This window comes from Tupaia chinensis, unplaced genomic scaffold, assembly GCF_000334495.1.
Source record: "Tupaia chinensis unplaced genomic scaffold, TupChi_1.0 Scaffold000012_1, whole genome shotgun sequence".
Taxonomy (NCBI): domain Eukaryota; kingdom Metazoa; phylum Chordata; class Mammalia; order Scandentia; family Tupaiidae; genus Tupaia; species Tupaia belangeri.
Window position 1 is genome coordinate 1,920,252 of NW_006159442.1, and position 8,244 is coordinate 1,928,495.

General features: G+C 47.0%; 1 protein-coding gene across 3 annotated transcripts in view; it reads right to left on the reverse strand.

The window, feature by feature from the left end:
* The window catches only part of ATP8B1 (ATPase phospholipid transporting 8B1), a 158,898-nt gene extending 150,654 nt beyond the window's left edge, over nucleotides 1-8,244 (reverse strand). For all 3 annotated transcript variants that reach the window (XM_027768129.1, XM_006139916.3, XM_027768099.1), the window contains exon 1: nucleotides 8,227-8,244. The gene's annotated coding sequence lies outside the window, so the exon portion shown is untranslated. The remainder of the gene's footprint in view (nucleotides 1-8,226) is intronic.

The window sequence follows — 8,244 nt, forward strand, 5'->3', positions numbered from 1 at the left end:
TACAAAAAAAAAAAAAAAAAAAAAAAAAAAAAATCAAATCTCCTAGAGATTAGCCATGTCAGCCACAACATCCTTTTGTGGCTGAGACTAGCGTGAGATAGGAAAGTGGAAGAGAACACCAAGAGATGTTGGTATTTTGGGTTGGTTTCAAGTTTGGGGGATTTCTGTTTTTCTTGTTTTGTTTATTTTTAATTCTAAAAAATCATACTTTTTAAATATGCAAATCCTTCTTTTGGCTATTTTTCGGGGCACAGTATGAGTCTAAACTCATATCAGATTTTATTGTTTTCTAGAAAACACAGATTAACATTTCTTTAACATAACAGATTAGCTTCTCCTTTTTTTTTTTTTTTTTTTTAAATTTATCAGAGGGTACCTACCCTTGCTAGAGAAACAGAGAGAAAGACAGAGAAAGCACCTTCCCTGCTCCCCAATGGGGCATGGTCATACCACAATCCCTTCTCTTCCTGTCTTTCAGGATTTGTGGCATGCATGCACACACACCAGAGAATCTTTCAAGCTGCCAGGTTCAGGAGGACTCAAACTGCACAGCCAGCCTGTGGGATCTGGCTGCCTTAACCACCATGCCACAGGCTGGCCCACTGCTGCCTTCTCGACTGCTGCAAGCGTAAGCACATTATTACAGAAATGCAACACATGCTAATTGCCTTGTGAACCATCTATAACTGACCTTTTGCCATGGAGCCTATTTCAAATGCTATGGATCCCACCCTGTGGTGGAAAACAATCTGAAATTTAAGTAGTTGAGAGATCAGAAGATGACATAATTGTTACACCGCTAGACTCCCACATAGTCCACCATGGTTTGAGTCATGGACCTGATGGCTTAAAACTCACACCAGGTGTGTGTGCATGCATGCCCAAGATCCTGAGAGATTGGAGGAGAAGGGATTGCAACATGGGCATCCCCCCTAGGTGGTGATTTCTCGCTTTCTGTCTCTCTGGTGAGCGTGCATGCCCTAAAGCAAAAATCTCTCTTTTAAAATAAATAATAAATAAATAGTGCATTTCTGAAATGCTTACGTATCAGGTTTTCTCACATGCTAACCCTCATCTCCCCCCAATTTTTTTTTTTATTAATTCAAGTCAATTCTAGAAGAAAGTTAGGATTTTTTTTTTCTTCTTCACTCTGGAATTATCTCTGGTGGTCTGCAGGAGGTGGTGTCAACCTGGTGGAACTCTAACACTCACCCTGGCACAGGACTCAGCGCCAGCCACACCACCGGCCGGCTGGGTGATGGAGAAACGAACAAGCGCCAGCACAGTGGCAAGGAAACGCACGGAACCGACCGACTAGGCTTCCATGCAGCCGCCCTCCGCAGTTGTGCATCCTCATCTCTAAGCCGTGATCGAGGAAAGCACAGTATTCAATACTACTTGGCCCTGTCCAACTTAAGCATGAACGATAACTTTTACCAGGCTGGATAAGAGCTCAAAAACTCGCGTGAACAGAGTTGCATGCCAAGCTCTACCGCGTTATTCATCACAGTCAGAGGTGCACACAGCCCGAATGTCCACTGACAGATAAACAAGAAAACAAAATGTGGAATACACAATGGAATGGCATTCAGCCTTACAATGGGAAGAAACCCTGACACACGTCATAATGAATGAAACTGAGGGTGCTATGCTAAGAAAAAGAAGTCAGTGACAAAAGGAAAAGTAGTGTATGATTTCACCTACCATGAAGGACCTGAGAATAGGTGAATTCCTAGACAGAGAAAACAGAATGGAGGAGAGGGAGGAATGGGGGATTAGTGTGTAATGGGTAAAGAGTTTCACTTGGGGACGATAAGTCGTGGAAGTGGACTTTGGTGCGATAGTTGCCCAGCAAAGGGAATATACTAAATACCACTGAACTGAACACGTGAGAAGGTAACTTCAGGGCCAGCAGGTGACACAGAGATTAAGGTACCTGGATTACACTTGATCTGTGTCCTAGACCTGGAGGCTCGAAAACCACTCTGGGTGTGTGTGTGTGCATGCCCAAAATCCCAAGAGGAGAATAAAGGAAAAGGAATTGTGGCATGGCCATCCATCCTGGGGGTTGATTTCTCACTTTCTCTCATTCTCTCTGGCTAACTCATGTACCCTATAGCAAAAACAAGAACAAAAACAAATGTAAATTTTACATTATATATATTTTACTATACTTTTTTTTTTTAAAGAGAGATTTTTACTATAGGGTGCATGTGTTCACAGAGAGACAAAGAGAGTCAGACAGACAGAAAGCAAGAAATCACCCCCCAGGCAAGATGGCCATGCCACAACCCCTTCTTCTCTATTCTCCTCTTGGAATTCTGGGCGCACACACACACGCACCTGGCACAAATTTTAAGCCACCAGGTCTGGGACTCAAACTGCAGTCAACTACATGGGAGTCCAGTGACATAACCGTTATGCCATCTGCTGGTCCACCACATTCTTTTTAACTCCCATGAAATAAACTTCTAAATAAAAAAGGAGAGATCATGAGGAACCTCCTCTCTTCCCAAAGTTGTTCTAGTACCAAAAATAGAACAGAGATTTTCACTTAATTCCCACAATGTCTGTAGGCTGATGGGCCCCTTTGATACGAGCTTCCCAGTATAAGAAATTCTGAAGGGTTACACGGCAGCTGCCGGTGCCTGGCTCAGAGGACTCAGACGTATTTTCCAAGCTAGAAATGGGCCTGATGTTTTCCAGAATTAAATGGATTAACCCTGACCCATTTCCCACAAGAGTATTTACACCACCCAAGTCACATGGTTATCTATATTCTTATAGAGGATGTTAAGTGGGTCTCCTGAAACCACAGATCATTTAAGAGATCTCAGAGAATCATTTCTAAAGTTCACCGAGAAGACAAAGTAAGGATGTGTGTTGAAGGCATACCACACATTGTAAAATAAATAGCTCATCTAACCCGGAGAGCTTCCAGAAACAGCAACCCGCACCTTTGGATACTGTGTGAGGACAATTTAAGGGCTCAGGAGTTCCAAAGAGGACCTTCTAGCTCAATTCAGCCTGAGTAAAGGTTAGAAAACAGTCCTCAAACACAACCTGCCCTAAATCAAACAAACCTCAACTCTAGTGAAACAAAAGCCACTCAGCAAAGAAACAAAGCCATAAATGACAGCCCTGTAAATAAAGCTACTAGCCAAAGGTCAGCTCCACACTCCTCCCCGCAGAAGCCCTGGGCTTCTCAGTGAAGCTGGGGGGTGAGGAGGTGGTGGGCTCTGCCCCAGGGTGAGGATGACCCCAGAAGTCAAGGCCTTTTCCCAGGCTAAGGGCTGAGCAAGTGGCTTTCCACCACTTCCCTCCACTGCTCCCAGGCCTGTGTCTCACCCTTTCAATGAGAATCTGCTGGGCTCAGGCACTGATCATAGACAAGACCCTCCGAGCTGGAGGTGGCCTGGGCTGCCCTCCAGGTAACCATCCATCCATGTAAGAGGGACAACGTCCAGAGAGGGAACAGAGAGAACACCTGGCTTACTTTCTTACCAGAGAAGACCAAACCCAAGTCAGGTTGCTAAACCCCAGCATTGTTTAAAGACCTGTGAGAGAATGGCGTTTACCAAGGTCTCTGTCATTAGCAGTGGTTACCCAGGCTCCACAACTGCAAAAATCAGAGAGCTCCACTCCTTTCAAGAAGCCACAGGTTCAGAAACAGCTGCGTTTTGAACAAGAAATAGTGTATTCTAAATAAGCAGAAATATGGAAGAGGAGGGAGAAGAGAAACCAATGACAAGTCAGGGACCATTTGGTAATCTAATAGACTCCGCTGTGCAGCAGGAGGGAGCCCCAGGGAAGAGGAGAGCCAGGGCCCCTCATGGCTGTGATTGACTGAGCTTGTCCCCTGCAGGGTAAGAGGTCACCACGCACCTGCTCCTCTGGGCACTGGACACCAGAGCTTCAAAACCACAGTATAGTTTTGGAGGACTTGAAGCTCACCCTCCTCTGGGAAACTTTCCTGGAGCACCTGGAGAAATGGCTAACAACATTTGTTAAATAAATACTAACATGCAGACTGATTTCTGTTCTCTACAGAGCCCAGGAGAAAGGCAAGGGTGGGTGAGTGATAAATACTGAATGAGCCACCTGCAACAACACAGCCACCATCTTCAAGGCGACCTTCCCTGAGCTCCATGCTGAGCCCTCTTCCTAAATTAGCTCATTGGAACTCACCACAGAACCTGTGAGGTGATAATATTCGTACAGATGAGGAAACTGCAGTGGAGGAACAGTAAGTACCTTGCCCTAGGCTATACAGCTAGGAAGCAGGGAAGCGCAGATTCCAACTGGAATCAAAGGCCCAGAGGCCAGCAAGCCCACCTCATTGCTGCTCCACAGAGCCAGTGGTCACTCGGAATTCCCACTGTGGCTGGTCTGGGCCACAGTCTATTAAAAGTGTCATGCATTTAGACCTTTCAGGGAAAGTAACTGATATGTTCCTAAATGATCAGGTGACAAAAAGTTCTTTATTTTCTAACAATAAAAACAACAGGGGCCAAACAGGGGCACAGTGGTAATGTAACATGACCCACATGGTAAGGTCCTGAGATCAGGACCTCCCTGGGCATGCCAGTAGTGCACACATGCCCATGACCCTGGCTGGTGAGAATGGGGGCATGTAAGGACACATGGGTGCTTGTCTGTCTGTCTGTCTCTCTCATGGAAGAAATAAACAAACATAGCGCCCAAAGGGAGAGAAACAAGGATGCATGCATGTTTTTTAGACGACTCCTCCATAATACCAGGTCTTCAGTTACACATGACTTCGAAAGACCCTATAGACTGGACATTATTTTGAGCTGGGCACAGAAACAAATATTCAGTATAATAACTTGGTTCATACAATGAAGATACGCTTTCTTCTTTTTGTGTTATTAAAACCCTCTTGGCAGAACATTTTTAATTTTTACTTAATTTTTACTTAATAAAAGACCTACAAGCCTGAATACAATTAATCTAATCAAACGATGCCAACACACAGACCTGAAAACTCACGTGATAGCTAAATATCCCACACAGAAAAACTTCCCAGGAGACTAACCTAGAAGTAAATACATAGACCAATTCAAAAATGAGATGCTTAAGAAATGTTAAAGGCAAATTTCTCTAGGGAAATGGGACATCAATGAACCCAGCAGACTTGTTCTGGAACCTAGAGGGCAAGTTCCTCTACATTCATGAGTGCACGGGTTTCGTTTACGATGATTGAACCTAAAGAGCAAAGGGAGCTTATAAATTAAGAGAGCACTAGAGTCGGTTATACGAATCACCTGTATCCTGTGAATGTCGCTGATGAAAAACTAAAACAAAATTAATACTGAAAATACCTGAGCATCACGCTATTTAAAAAAAAAAATCAGTCTAACAAAATGAAAAAAAAAATGTTGAACACCTACTATGTAAAAGGGACATTCACATGGTCTCTCATTTAATTCTCTCAACAACCTCTCCCCAGAAAAAACTGATAATACCTACCCTCCACCCCAAAAAGAGGAGCAGAATGGATGCTTAGAAATTTAAAGAATTCCACCTAAGGTTATACAATTAGTAAGAAAAATAAAATCTGTGAGAATCTAAACCATATGTTTTCTACTACTCTTTGCTTGCTTTCTTTTCTACTTATTTATTTTTAAAGGTTTTCGCCGTAAGGTGCGTGCACTCACCAGACAGAAAGGAGGAGACAGTGAGAGGGAAAGTGAGAAATCACCCCCAGGGAGGATGACCATACCGTAATTCTTTCTCCTCCATTCTTCTCCTGGGATCTTAGGCACACATGCACATGTGCCTGGCATGAGTTTCAAGTCACGGGGCCCAGGATTTGAATCAACCACGTGGAAGTCCAGCGACACAACTACTTTGCCATCTGCTGGCCCAACTCTTTGCTTTAAAAGGAAGAGAAAGAAAGAATGGAAGGAAAAGAAGGAAGACAAAGAAACAGCTATGGCAAACCTGTGGCACTAAGACCCCCAGATATTGAAAACCAGGCTCAACAGAAACCAGCCTTGAACTTGTCCTATGCCTGGAGATTTTTTGATAAAGCCAGTTGTTTTTATCAAATCATTATTTTAAAGCCTTGATTTAAAACAAACGAAACTCCCAAATCGCCACTTAGAAGTAGTAACAAGTGCTTACAGGTATGCATTTTCCTTAAAATAAATACCAGAGGAAGAGCTGGAAAGGAGCCAGATCCCACACAGGTGGCGTTTGGGTCAGCTCCTGTGAAGTCACCCAGCCTTGCTCGCTCTTTGAGAATCCATGATTTGGGGGCCAGCAGCTGGCATGGTGGCTGAAGTTGCTGGATTCCCACATGGCTTTCCCTCTCTCTTTCTCTGACTCTCTCTGGTCAAATCCCAAAATAATAATAACAAATGGACATAAATACATATTTTAAAAAAAGAATGCCTAAAATATACCAAAGCACACCAACTAGCAAATGACAAACGATAAAAGCGGTTAAAGTTTCACATCCAAAATCAAAACCAGGAAGCTCCACCGCATAATGAAAATCTCAATAGACTTTAGAGAAGTAACTGCAGGCAGGATCGACTTCTCCCCCAGAAAGTAATAGGCTAATAACCATCTATTGTACAGCATATGATTCCTAATAGGTTTAATGAGCCTTCGACATTAGGCCTAGAATGAATGAATGGCCTTTGAGGCCTACTATAGGAAAGTCCTCGGTAAATGATGAAAATCAGAGCTCCTACTTCACACTTCTGGTTGGGTCCCCTCTTCGGATGAACTTGTATTTACCTTGGAGCTTTATCACACATCTCGAGGTTTTGTTCTCAAGCATTTAACCCTCCCGGGTGCCAGTGACCTACATGTGTGAGGTGGTCTCCAAGCACTTCACTAGTGTTGCTTTGTAAAAATCTGGGGTGGATGGTGAGAGGAATTTTGAGGGGCAAAGCAACCAGGAAGATGGGAGTGAATCTTTTCTTAGGCCAAAGGAAGGGAGGGAGGAGAACCAGGCGGCCTCGGGAGCTATCAAGGGCTTGGAGCCCTGCAGGGGCATATTGTGCAGGCCCAGGGATCGGGTGGGGTTTGGGGGGACTTTCTGGACAGTAATGTGGCCTAGTTCTCTTTTACTTGCAGATGACAACCTCTCCTCTCAGTTTTGCATCCTCCCATCACCCTGGTCGACCCCACCACCGCAGCTGTCGCGGTTCTGCATCCAGAGTTCCCTGCTTGGACCACATACGCGTACATCCTAAGGGAACAGTGGGATGACACTTCCAGGTTTTCATAATATTTCACCTTGGAAGGGGAGTAGAGAAGAAAGGGGTCCAACCCTCACCAATGCCAGCATCACCCCCTGCCCCATGCACACAGCCAGGTGTCAGCTCTGACTATCCAACTGCTGAGGGAAGGAGACCGACCGCCGGTGCCAGAAGAGCTGGCGGTCAGGATCCTGCACCCACCGGGAAAACGGCGCCTCTATCTCCATCACCCCCGCCCCCCCAACACACACACCGCATTAAAGCGCGCGAGGGTGGAGGCAGGCACCTGGCCCAGAAGCAGAAGCAGAGAAAGTGCTCGATCTCACCTCTTCCACTGCGCCCCTCCGTGAGGCCGCGGGCCGGCTACATTTGGCCGTAAGGTCGTTTTCGGACGCTTTGGCATCGGCTCTCGCCACAGGAGACTCCCAGAGGGGCGGCACCCCCTCAAAAGCCGCAACCCCTGCTCGGCTTGACCCTCGAAAGTTAAGCCGAGACATGTGTGTGGAAAAAAAGCCCAACACCTCCGGCGAGTTCCCTCCTCCCGGCAGGTGGAAACTCCATGGACCTCTCCACTGTCCTCCCTGCCTGGCCAGCGTGCCTCCCGGTCCCTGAAGCGCCCTCTCCCAAGTCCCACCGTGCGGGCTGAGGAGCCCCGGGGCGCGACAGCTGCTGCCCCAGCCTGCGGGATCCCGGAGTGCGCGGGCCCGGGGGCGGCCAGGGGGAGCTGAGGAGCTCTGCCCTGCCGCAGGTGGAAACTCCATGGACCTCTCCACTGTCCTCCCTGCCTGGCCAGCGTGCCTCCCGGTCCCTGAAGCGCCCTCTCCCAAGTCCCACCGTGCGGGCTGAGGAGCCCCGGGGCGCGACAGCTGCTGCCCCAGCCTGCGGGATCCCGGAGTGCGCGGGCCCGGGGGCGGCCAGGGGGAGCTGAGGAGCTCTGCCCTGCCGGCGGGGCTGGGAAGGTCGGGGGACCGGACGCCACGTCCCTCCTTACCTGGCGCTCGTGGGCCCC